The following is a 12,212-nucleotide window of genomic DNA, read 5'->3' as shown; positions in this document are numbered from 1 at the left end:
GAAAGCAGCTGGTAAGCCATTGTGTACATTGGGTCAACAAATTAGGTCATCGTTAAGCCAGTTCAAACTGGTTTAGCAACAACCATTAGACGATCAGAGTGTTTAGTGCATCCGAGCCTGAGTGTGAATTTTTTCCAGTACTTACTTTTCAACATCATGTACCGAATCTTGCCCTTGGTGCACGTGTAGACATTTTAAATTTTTCTGCCACATTTTAGACACAGCCTGAAAGTCCAAATTAGATTATAGCCACCAATAGATTTTCTTAAATTATAACCCTTTCTCAGAGATTTTAGATAGAGCAGGTATTGAAAAATACGGAGAAAAGACCTCAGTGTTTCCTAAGCATAAACTCCGGAAACTACTATGACAAGTACAAAGTTGTCATAGATAACACATCCTCGGTCTGAGAAAAACTCCGGTAAAGTTCAATATAAATTCAGATCTTAAATTTTCATAATCTTTCAAAATAATATGAATAAAGTCAAAAAAGACCCGCACTTATCTTATATATCCTCCGGTGTAGGCAAGATCACCGCAATGCAGTGAACAAACTCCCGGTTCTGTCTTCTTTCAATATACCATCGCACTGGGAGTAATCTTAGTATTTCCGACAGGCCCTGTTTCGCGGTCAAGCTGCATCAGGGGAATATTCTAAGAACAAAAAACATACATAAGTAGTGCTATAATAAAAAACCTGTTCATATCTTAGAAACAGTCCAAAAATATTCACCTTTATATAACGATCTCCTGCTTCAACGATCTTCATTCAGAAAATGGTGTCTGTGCATCTTACTCAGTTCTGCTTGTCAGAAAAATATTTTTTTAAAGATATTAATTTTTTTTTCAAAAACCTTTCTTAAATTAATTGCATAGCAACTCTATGTTCAGATTGTTTTTCTACAGGGGTCCAAAGGTCAAGCGGAACCAGAGAACAAAACAAAGAGCATACAGCAGGAGTTAGGGGAACAGGTGAATTTGAGGAAACAGGCTGAGGACGGGAAAGACAAGACATTGAGAGAAGAAGAACAAAATGGAATTCAGGGGCTGGAAGCCCGCAAGGTGGACGGCAAGAGGAAAAATTCACAAGGCAGAACGAGAAAGGGAAAAAACCAGGACTTAAACTGTTTATATGCTAATGCAAGGAGTCTAAGGGCCAAAATGGGAGAACTGGAAGTCACAGCTAAAAATGAAGACCTGGACATTATAGGAATTACAGAAACATGGTGGACTGAGGACAACAAATGGGACGTAGTATTACCCGGGTACAATCTCTATAGGAGAGACAGGACCCACAAGAAGGGCGGAGGAATAGCACTATATATAAAGGACACCATTCACTCGACCAGATTGGATACGGCAGCAAGGGTGGAAGAACTGGAATAATTATGGGTTAAATTACCAGGAAGAAATGGAGCTGACATAAAATTGGGACTACTATCGCCCGCCTGGGCAAACGGAAGCAAACGACAAAGAACTGGAAGCAGAATTGAGGAGAGAATGCAAAAGCGGAAGTGTACTGGTGATGGGGGATTTCAACTACCCCGGGATAGACTGGAGCATTGGGAACTCAAGCTGTGCGAGGGAAACAGAATTCCTGGAGGCTGTGGGAGACTGCTTCATGGAACAGCTTGTTAAAGAATCAACGCGAGGAAATGCCACTCTCGACCTAATCCTAAATGGACTAGGGGGACCTGCAAAGGAAGTGGCAGTTGTAGGACCACTAGGAAATAGTGATCACAACATGATCCGGTACAAACTAGAGGTAGGAGCATCCAAAGTGAAAAGAACTGCAGCGACGACGCTCAACTTCAGGAAAGGGGACTATGAAGCTATGAGAGCAGTGGTGAAAAAGAAACTCAAAAATCGCTCAAAATGGATGGAAACCGTAGAGAAAGCATGGTCCATATTCAAGGACACGGTGCTGGAAGCACAAAACCTGTACATTCCCAGGTTTAGGAAAGGGTGCAAAAAAAATCGAACAAAAGACCCGGTATGGATAACGACAGAAGTAAAGAGGGCGATAGGAGATAAAAGAAAATCGTTCCGAAAATGGAAAAAGGACCAAACCGAGGAAAACCGGAAAGAACACAAAAATTACCAGAAAGAATGTCACCGAGTGGTTAGGAAAGCAAAGAGAGAATACGAGGAGAAGCTGGCTGAGAAATCCAGAGACTTCAAATCGTTCTTCAGATACGTCAAGGGGAAACAACCGGCGAGGGAGGAAGTTGGACCGTTGGATGATGGAGACAGAAAGGGGGTGGTAAAAGAGGGAAAAGAGGTAGCCGACAGGTTAAACAAGTTCTTCTCGTCGGTCTTCACGAGCGAGGACACATTGAATGTACCAGAACCAGAAGAGATCATAAGTGGAGATCAAGAGGAAAAATTGGTGCATATAGAGATAAGCCATGAGGAGGTCCTCAAACAGATAGACAGACTAAAAAGCGACAAATCACCGGGCCCGGACGGAATCCACCCAAGGGTTTTAAAAGAGCTAAGGAACGAAATAGCGGAAACTCTCCGACAAATTTGCAACTTGTCCTTGAAAACTGGGGAGATCCCGGAGGACTGGAAAATAGCAAATATCACACCTATCTTTAAAAAGGGATCGAGGGGTGACCCGGGGAACTACAGGCCAGTAAGCCTGACTTCAGTCCCAGGCAAGATGATGGAGGCACTAATAAAGGACACCATCTGCGAACACATAGAAAAAAATGGACAACTAAAAGTGAGCCAGCACGGCTTCTGCAAGGGAAGATCGTGCCAAACGAACCTACTGCACTTTTTTGAAGGGATAAACAGCCAGATGGACAAAGGAGAACCCATAGACATCATCTATCTCGACTTCCAAAAGGCCTTTGACACGGTGCCCCATGAGCGGCTTCTTAGGAAGCTGTGGAGCCACGGGGTGGAAGGGGACGTACACAGATGGATTAAACACTGGTTGGCAGACAGAAAGCAACGGGTTGGAGTGAAGGGACAGCGGACTGGCGGAAGGTCACGAGCGGTGTTCCCCAGGGGTCGGTGCTCGGACTGCTGTTGTTCAATGTATTCATAAACGACCTAGAAGCAGGGACGAAGTGTGAAGTTATAAAATTTGCGGATGACACCAAACTCTGCAGCAGGGTTAGAACCACGGAAGAATGTGAAGACCTACAAAGGGACCTAAACAAACTGGAGGAGTGGGCAAGTAAATGGCAAATGCGCTTTAATATAGAGAAATGCAAGGTCATGCATTTAGGAAAAAAAAAACCGATGTTCAGCTACAAAATGGGGGGGGTCAGTGCTAGGGGATAGTAATCTTGAAAAAGACTTGGGTGTACTGGTAGATACTACAATGAAACTAACGGCACAATGTGCAGCGGCCTCCAAGAAAGCAAACAGAATGTTGGGTATTATTAAGAATGGCATTACGACCAGGAAGAAGGAAGTCATCATGCCGCTGTATCGTGCGATGGTTCGTCCACATCTGGAGTACTGTGTCCAGTATTGGTCACCGTACCTCAAGAAGGACATGGCGATACTTGAAAGGGTCCAGAGAAGAGCGATGAAAATGATAACAGGTATGGAAAACCTTTCATACACAGACAGGTTGGGAAGGCTGGGGCTCTTCTCCCTTGAAAAGAGGAGACTCAGAGGAGACATGATAGAGACTTTCAAGATCATGAAGGGCATAGAGAGGGTGGAAAGGGACAGATTCTTCAGATTATTGGGAACCATAAGCACCAGGGGGCACTCAGAGAAGCTGAAAGGGGACAATTTTAGAACCAATGCTAGGAAGTTCTTCTTTACACAGAGGGTGGTGGACACCTGGAATGCGCTTCCGGAGGTTGTGATAGGACAGAGTACACTACGGGGGTTCAAGGAAGGTTTGGATAAATTCCTGAATGATAGGGGGATTGAAGGATACAAATAGGGGTAAAGATAGGTTTTAGACAGAGTATAGATAGAAGGATAAAAGGGATTAGAGAAGGATCACATTACAGGTCATGGGCCTAATGGGCCGCTGCGGGTGCGGACTGCTGGGCACGATGGACCTCGTGTCTGACCCAGCGGAGGCAACTTCTTATGTTCTTATTCTAGTAGTAATTTTATACCTTTTATTCTGCATGTAAAACCCGTATTGCAGTTTTTATAAAATTTTATGATCACATGCGCGTGTAAAAAGTGGGCTCATGGAAAAAGCGTGTCTACTTTTCCATGATCTGTGCATATCCATTTTTGGAGATGTAGTTTGGGGTGGAGCAGAAGCAGAGCTGTGATCTGCATTTGCGTTATACAAAATATGTAGATTAATTGGTAGAGTACACACACGTTTACATGTTTTATGGGAGTAGGTTAGTGAAATAGCCATGGGTGGACTCAGATGGGCACAGGCCCACCCACTAGCAGTATAGCAGTAATATAGCTGGTGGGGATTCCTAAGCCCCGTCAGCTGAAGACACCTGCGATACCCTGTATGGAGTTACTGCTACAGCGACTAATTTAGCTTTTGCATATAGGCCTAAGTTTATTTTAGTTGCGGTTTTACTCAATACCATTCAAATTAGGGACCCCTGATGAAGGCATGTTAACCGAAACGCGGTGGTGGTGACACTAACCGCAAAATAAATTTGTTTTAATAAACTTAGCCTGCATCTTGTACTTTTGGCTGCAGTTTTTCTTTGTTCTGACTCCCTGCTTCACTCCCTTCATGAGAATAGGGAGGGGAGGTCACTTAGCTCCATTTCCCCAACTCCTAGTCCCTTTACAATCTTTCGTTCTTAACCAGCGGCAAGTATCAACACATTCTACTTGATCATACTGGCTTGAACTTTCCCTCTGATGCAACTTCCTGTTTCCAGAACCAGGAAGTTGCATCAGAGGGAAGGCCCAGAACTGGCTGCAACAAGAGAAATGAGTTACTGCTTGCTACTGGCAAAGACCTAATGGATTTAAAGGTACCTGGGGCTCGGGGAGTGAAGTGACCCCAGGGAAGTAGATGCCAGTTGAGAGGTGGGGGGCCCGTCCATAATTGGATGTCTGCCTATGCCCTTGGTGCATGTGTATATTTGTGCATCTACATTTGTATGCGATTAGGGCTTCTAGGAGCCTGGCTTATGCTTAAATTGCCTTCATGAAACAGATGCTTTTCTGAACTTCTCATGCAGGTGTGCTATTAGAAAATTACTTCCTCTGCCTTTAGGAATTTGTGTATTTTTATTAAATAATGTGTAAGTTTCCAAAGTTCTATGTGTCCTTGTGTCCTGCTAAGATATTTTAAAAGCCAAAACAAGTCACATCAGCCAGTCTGATTAACCCCTGCAAGCCAGTTTCTTGTCAGCAGTAAAGTCCGTTAGCATGTGTTACTATGGTTGCCATATGGCTCCAGAAAAAGGAAGACGGATTGAGACATCTGGGTTTTACTTCCATTGCTTTCAATGGAAGTAAAACTGAGATGTCTCAATCCGTCCTTTTTCTGGAGCCATATGTTAACCCTATGTGTAACCACATACTGTAGTAGGTAACAGGTCTTGCCTTGTTGCAGTAACAGTTGTTAGCATAAATCAGTTTCTGCAAACTATAAAGCATTCGCTGAAATTAGAATACTGTAATTTAAAGTTTTTTAAATAAGGCAAAGGCCAGCCCAGTGGCTCAGTAGCCTGGCTCAGAACTGCCATGTAAAAGGTTGCCAATTCAATTTAATTGGAGTCAAAATAAGAAAAAAAATAAGGAAGTTTCATACTGTTATCTAGTTCTCAGCCTTCAAAGAGAAACCTGAAGTTTTTTGTTTTTTTTTTTTTACTGGGGTTTTTATTATAATACCTTTGTTCCAGATTTATAATACTGAAAGATGTCCTATAGTCCTAAAATGCTACCCCTGACTACTTCTTTCCCCCACCCCCTACTCCTCCAGTTGCTGCCTATTGAATCTCAGTATGAGAAGGAAAGTTTGTCTCACCATTTAAATCAATGACTGCTAAAAGTTGAAAAAAAAAAAGGAGTGAAAAAAAAAAAATGAGGGTGGGGATATTTGCAGTGGTGACATTACTATAGAGGAAGGTTGAGTAATAACTGGGTTACTTATGAAACCGTTCTTGTAGAGGGGGATCACAATCTAGTGAAAGGTATTACCCTGCTCATGTGGGTAATTCTGTCCTTACCACTGCTGCTCTTTTTAAACTGCCGTCATTCTCACAGTTACTGTTTAAAAACAAATGGCAAATCAAACAAAAATATAGCATCTGTAATGTTAATGGCAGACTTGCTCACCATCTGTAATCTGAGGCCCAGATTCTCAAAATTGTAACGCCGTCACTAAACTGTTTTCTGGCGGTTTAGCCTGTACGCAGTTTAGCGTACTATCAAAAGGGATTATCTTTGTCTTTACTGAGGTTTCTGGAAGTCTCTGACACTGACATGCAAATGGGCTCTTAAACATTGATATCAGCCATCCTGTGGATTCTTAAAAAATGCCAAGCCATTTTCAAAAAGCGGCATCGGCTTTTGGTGACATAAAAAAGCATCTGGTCCAGAGGTGCCATTCACTGTCAAAGACTGCTAGAAAGCCCTGTATTGTGATGCAGCGGGAAAGATGTCCATTCTCTCCGCTGCATCACAACACCCCTTCCCTGCAGCAGTGGCGGTAAACACACCCTCCCGGGAACGGTGGCAAAACCAATCCCCCCCCCCTGCAGTGGGAGAGATGCCCACACTCTCCTGCTGCCCTAAAATTCCCACCGTGATACGACACAACGCGACCCCCTCCTTCTGCAGTGGGAGAGATGCCCACTCTCCCCTGCTGGACAGTGACCCCTGTCTCCGCTGCCCCCTCCCCCTTACCTCAAATAGATAACCCGGAGGGATGCAGACTCCATCCTCCCAGCTGCCTGCGTCATCTAAAATGGGCCTTCTCCTCCTCCTATGGGAGGGGCCTTAAACAACATGGGCCAATCAGAGCCTCAAGCCCCTCCCCGGATGCATAGGGAAGGGTCCTAAGGCTCTGATTGGCCCGGACACCCCGTAGGAGACGCCTTAGGTGTCTGGGCAAGTCAGAGCCTTAGGACCCTTCCCAGTGCATCCTGGGAGGGGCCTGAGGCTCTGATTGGCTCAAGTTGTTTAAGGCCTCTCCCATAGGAAGGGCCTTATACAACCTGGGCCAATCAGAGCCTCAGGCCCCTCCATGGTGCATCCCAATATGCACTGGGTAGGGGAAGACCCATTTTAGATTACGCAGGCAGATGGGAGGAGGGAGTCTGCATCCCTCCAGGTTATCTATTTGAGGTAAGGGGGAGGAGGGTGGCAGAGATGGGAAAGGAGGTCACTGGTCAGCAGGGGAGAGTGGGCATTTCTCCCGCTGCAGTGGGAGGGGGTCACATCACAGCAGGAATTTTAAATCAGCGGGAGAGTGTAGGCCTCTCTCCCGCTGCAGGGGGTGAGCTTGTTGAACATCTCTCCCGCTATTGTGTTTTGGGGTGGGTTTTTTGTGTTTTTTTTACAGCGTTTTTCTGCACATGTGGCCATCGCTATTATTAGCGAAGGGCACATGCAAATGTGAACATAAGAATTGCCGCTGCTGGGTCAGACCAGTGGTCCATCGTGCCCAGCAGTCCGCTCATGCGGCGGCCCCAGGTCAAAGATCAGTGCTCTAAATGAGTACAGCCTCACCTGCATACGTTCCAGTGTAGCAAGAACTTGTCCAACTTTGTCTTGAATCCATGGAGGGTGTTTTCCCCTACAACAGCCTCCAGAAGAGCGTTCCAGTTTTCTACCACTCTCTGGATGAAGAAGAACTTCCTTACGTTTGTACAGAATCTATCCCCTTTCAGCTTTAGAGAGTGCCCTCTCGTTCTTCCTACCTTGGAAAAGGTGAACAATCTGTCTTTATCTACTAAATCTATCCCCCTTCAGTATTTTGAATGATTCGATCATGTCCTTTCTAGTCTCCTCTTTTCAAGGGAAAAGAGGCCCGGTTTCTCCAATCTCTCACTGTACAGCAACTCCTCCAGTCCCTTAGCCATGTAGCGAATCTTTGCTGCTGTCTGCCGACCTCATTTGCATGCGTGACTTTTTGAGTGTCTAGCTTTCTTAGATTCGCTATCAAAATAGTTGTGTTAGCAGACCGTTGCTTTTTAACGCTTGTTTTTGAGAATCCTGGCCTGAGATGTGGAATTTTAAATCAACTTTTCCAAGATTTGTTGCTGGAGAAGTCACAGGGTCAACATCAGTGGCATACCAAGGGGGGTGGTCCGCCCCGGGTGCACACCCCAAGGGGTGCACAATTGGCCATCCTTCAGTGTTCTCCCTAGGGCAGTGGTCGGCAAACTGCGGCTCGTCTACAGCAGGGGTGCCCAACCTGCTTCCTTTCCCTTCTCACTGCCCTCCCACAAGCCACCGGCGCCATGTTCTGAGATTGCCCTGCTTCTCTTCCCCACGGGGCCAGCCAACTCTCACCACCCGAAGTCAATTCTGCCGTCGGAGAGGATGTTCTGGGTCAGCCAATCGCTGCCTGGCTGGCCCGGAACATCCTCTCTGATGTTAGAATTGATGTCAGGTGGCGAGAGTTGGTCGGCCCCAGGAGGAAGAAAAGCAGGGAGAACTCGGCGCTGGCCTGTTCCCGATGGCGGAAGTGGCAGAATGTTTCCCAATGGCGGTGGCATGGGGGAGAGCAGGGAGCCAGAAAGAAAGAAAGGGGGCAGGGTGAAACAAAGAAAGAAAGAAAAAATGGGGCACGGAGAGAGAGAGAGAGAAAGACAGACATAGAGAAAGAAAGGAGGCATGGAGAGAGAATGAAAGATGGGGGCAGGGTGAAAGAAAGAAAGAAATAGAGCATGGAGAGAGAGAGAAAGAAAGGGGGCATGGAGAGAGAAAGAGAGAGAGAGAGACATACAGAAAGAAAGGGGGCATGGAGAGAGAGAGAAAGAAGGGGGCAGGGTGTAACAAAGAAAAAGTTGGGAGAGGGAATGAGGTCTGGAGGAGAGGAAACATACAGGAGGCTGAAAGAAGGGAAGAAATATTGGATGCACAGTCAGAAGAATAAAGTGCAACCAGAGACTGATGAAATTACCAAAGTTAGTAAAAATGATATTATTTTCAATTTAGTCATCAAAATGTGTCCATTTTGAGAATTTATATATGCTGTCTATATTTTGCACTATGGACCCCTTTTACTAAACCGTAATAGCGATTTTTAATGCAGGGAGCCTATGAGCATTGAGAGCTGCATGGGGCATTCAGCACAGCTCCCTGTGCTAAAACACGCTATCGCAGTTTAATAAAAAGGAAAGGGGTATATTTGTCTATTTTTGTATAGTTGTTACTGAGGTGACATTGCATAAAGTCATTTGCCTTGACCTCTTTGAAAATCCGCAGACTATAAATGATAATTAACATTTTCTCTGTGTACAGTGTGCTTTGTGTTTTTAAAAATTTTATTGTTGGTAGATCATTTTGACTTGGCCACGAAGGTAAGGGGGAAGGAGGGGAGCTGCTGAAAGACATCTTGACTGTGGCAGGCTTGCAGGCTTGACTGCGCAGGGAATTATTTTTGTAAAATCATGTTTTGTTTTGTGACTGGCATTATTTAGACTTTAATTTCTATGAATGAATAGAATGAAAATGATATAAAATTACTTGCTTGTTTTTATGCGTGTACTGAAGGAAAATGGAGAGAGAGTGGGCTAAGAACGCTGAAGGGAAATGGGGAAAAGAGAGTGAGGAGAAGACGCTGATTTATAAATTGGCAATTGTACAGAATATTGTTTCTTTTTATACTTTCATATAATAAATTCAATATAAAACAATTCAAGACTTGTGTGGATGGTATCAGGTGGTTTGCGGGGATGGGAAGGGGATGGAGATAAATTTCCCACCCCCCTGTCATTCTCTAGGCTCTGCCACGAATCGATTTCGACTACGTGCGGACGAGCGGGGTGTCAGTCGGGTTGACGTAGCCATCATAGCGCAAGTGGGCACGGAGTATGGCTCTCAAAAAAATAAGCTTAATCGTTGTACTGCTGATTTTGGCTCTTTTGACTAATGAGTTTGCCTACCACTGCCTTAGGGCCTTTTATACGGGCGCTACGCCCAGCTAACTTAGATGATCGCCCGGCTGCCATCTATCGCAAATCCTGCCACTGCTCAACATTTTAAAAAAAACAATAACCCCCATCTCTCACCAGCTAGGCGATTTCCCACCTTAGCCCATAGTGAGCTCATGCTTCGGGGCTTTAAGGTGTGCATGCCACCTTCCCTTCTCTTCCCTCCGAAACCGGAAGTTACATTCCGGGGGGAGGTGAAAAAAAGGCAGGCGCACGTTTGAGCCCCGGAGCATAAGTTCGCTAGAGCTAAGGTCAGCGACGGAGGGAAGCTAAGGGAGACAGATCAGCGATGGAGGGAAGTTAAAACTTGTCTTGCTGCTCTTCCATGCTACGGGCCTTCCTGGCTGCCAGGTCCTGCCTGCTTTCTGTTTCCGTGAAGGCAGGACCTGGCAACGAGGAAGGCCCAAACCGAGGAAGAGCAGCAAGAGGTCAGCAATGGAAGAGATATGCTGCTGCACCCAATGGGGGAGGGGAAGGGGAAGAGAAATGTTCTTCTGCTGCACCCAATTTTTTTGGGGGGAGGGGAAGAAAAATGATGCAGCATCCAATTGGGGAGGGGAAGAGAAGTGCTGCTGCTGCACCCAATTAGGGAGAGGGGAGGGGAAGAGAAGTGCTGCTGCTGCCGCACCCAATTAGGGAGAAAGAGGGGATAAGGAACACCAGGGAAGGGAGAGGAAAGAGATGGCAAGATCGTGGAGGAAAGGAAAGGAGCTACCAGACCATGGAGGGGGGGCGATGTCAGGGGTGGAGGGGGAGGAGGCAGATGCCAGACCAGGTGGAAGGAAGGAGAGAAAGGAAGGAGAAGAGATGCTAGATAATGGAGTGGGAGGGGGAGACGGAAGGAGAGGAGAGAGATGCCAGGGTGTGGGGGAAGGAAGGGAAACTAAAGGAGACAAAATGCCAGAGCAGTTGGAAAGAAAGGAGAGGAGTGTCCGAGGGAGATGCCTGGGCATGGGGGAGAGAAAGGTAGGAGATAGAGATGCCAGACCATGTGGAGTGGAGTGGGAAGGAAGGAAGGAAAGGAGAAGAGAGAGATGCCAGAGCATAGGGGAGGGGGGTGAAGCCAAAATGAATCATGTACAAAGAAGAGAAAGGGCACAGGATATACAGTTTATTGAAGGGACATAGAAAGAGGGAAGATGCCATATGGAACAGAGAGAGGGTGGACAGTGGATGCAAGGGGCAGAGAGAGGGTGGACTGTGGTTGGAGGGGTAGAGAGAGAGGGCACAAGCTGGGTGGAAGGGGCAAAGAGAGGGCAGATGTTGCATGGAAGGGAGAGAGAACAAACGCTGTATAGAAAGAAGAGAGCAAAGAGAAGATGATTAAAGCTTAAATGACAAAAGGTAGAAAGATTTTTTTGTTGCTTTACCTAGAATCAAGTAGTATTGTAACTGTATTGATAAAATTTTATAAATGGAAATAAGGCAATTTTTTGGACTAAACCCTTTTCCTCAGGTCAGGACAGGATACCATAACAGTACTGTTCTGAAAAAAGATTTGGCCTCTGAAAGCTAATTGAAAAATGGATTAGTCCAATAAAATGGTATTTTCTTATTTCTCATTATTTGTTTTATTTTTATTTGTTAATTTGTAAAGTGGTGATTGTTATGTATCAGTTTTTTCAAATTTACATCTACTGTCTTTATATTTTGCACAGTATTAGAGGACATGTGTTAATGTTTTTGTGGTGTTGTGGTGTTGCATTGTATGCAGAGTCTGGTCTCTTGGCGGTTCAGTTTAAGTTTTGTCTACATATTTATATTTTTAGCTTGTGATTATTTCATATTGGGCGATGGTGTATCTCTGTTCTGTGTGTATGAAAAGAACATAGTTTTCAGTTGGCATTGACTGCAGGATCAATTGACTGTGCGGGATCTGGCTTGTTTAGTTTTACAATGTATGTGTTGGTGTTCTAGAGCTCACTGCAGTGCTTAAGATGCTGCCTTTTCCTAGGTACACTCTTGTGCGATATGTGGATTGTTACTAAAAATCATATTTTTCATATAGATGGGGGTATATCAAAAAATGATAGGCCCCGGGTGTCCCATATGCTAAGTACTAGCAATAAACAACGCAGATATATTGAAAACCAATGTATATAAAGTAAACACTTTCAATTGGAGACTGTTGTG

Source organism: Geotrypetes seraphini, chromosome 3 (assembly GCF_902459505.1).
Source record: "Geotrypetes seraphini chromosome 3, aGeoSer1.1, whole genome shotgun sequence".
Taxonomy (NCBI): domain Eukaryota; kingdom Metazoa; phylum Chordata; class Amphibia; order Gymnophiona; family Dermophiidae; genus Geotrypetes; species Geotrypetes seraphini.
The sequence above is the reverse complement of the archived record's forward strand: the minus strand, read 5'-3'. Positions refer to the sequence as shown.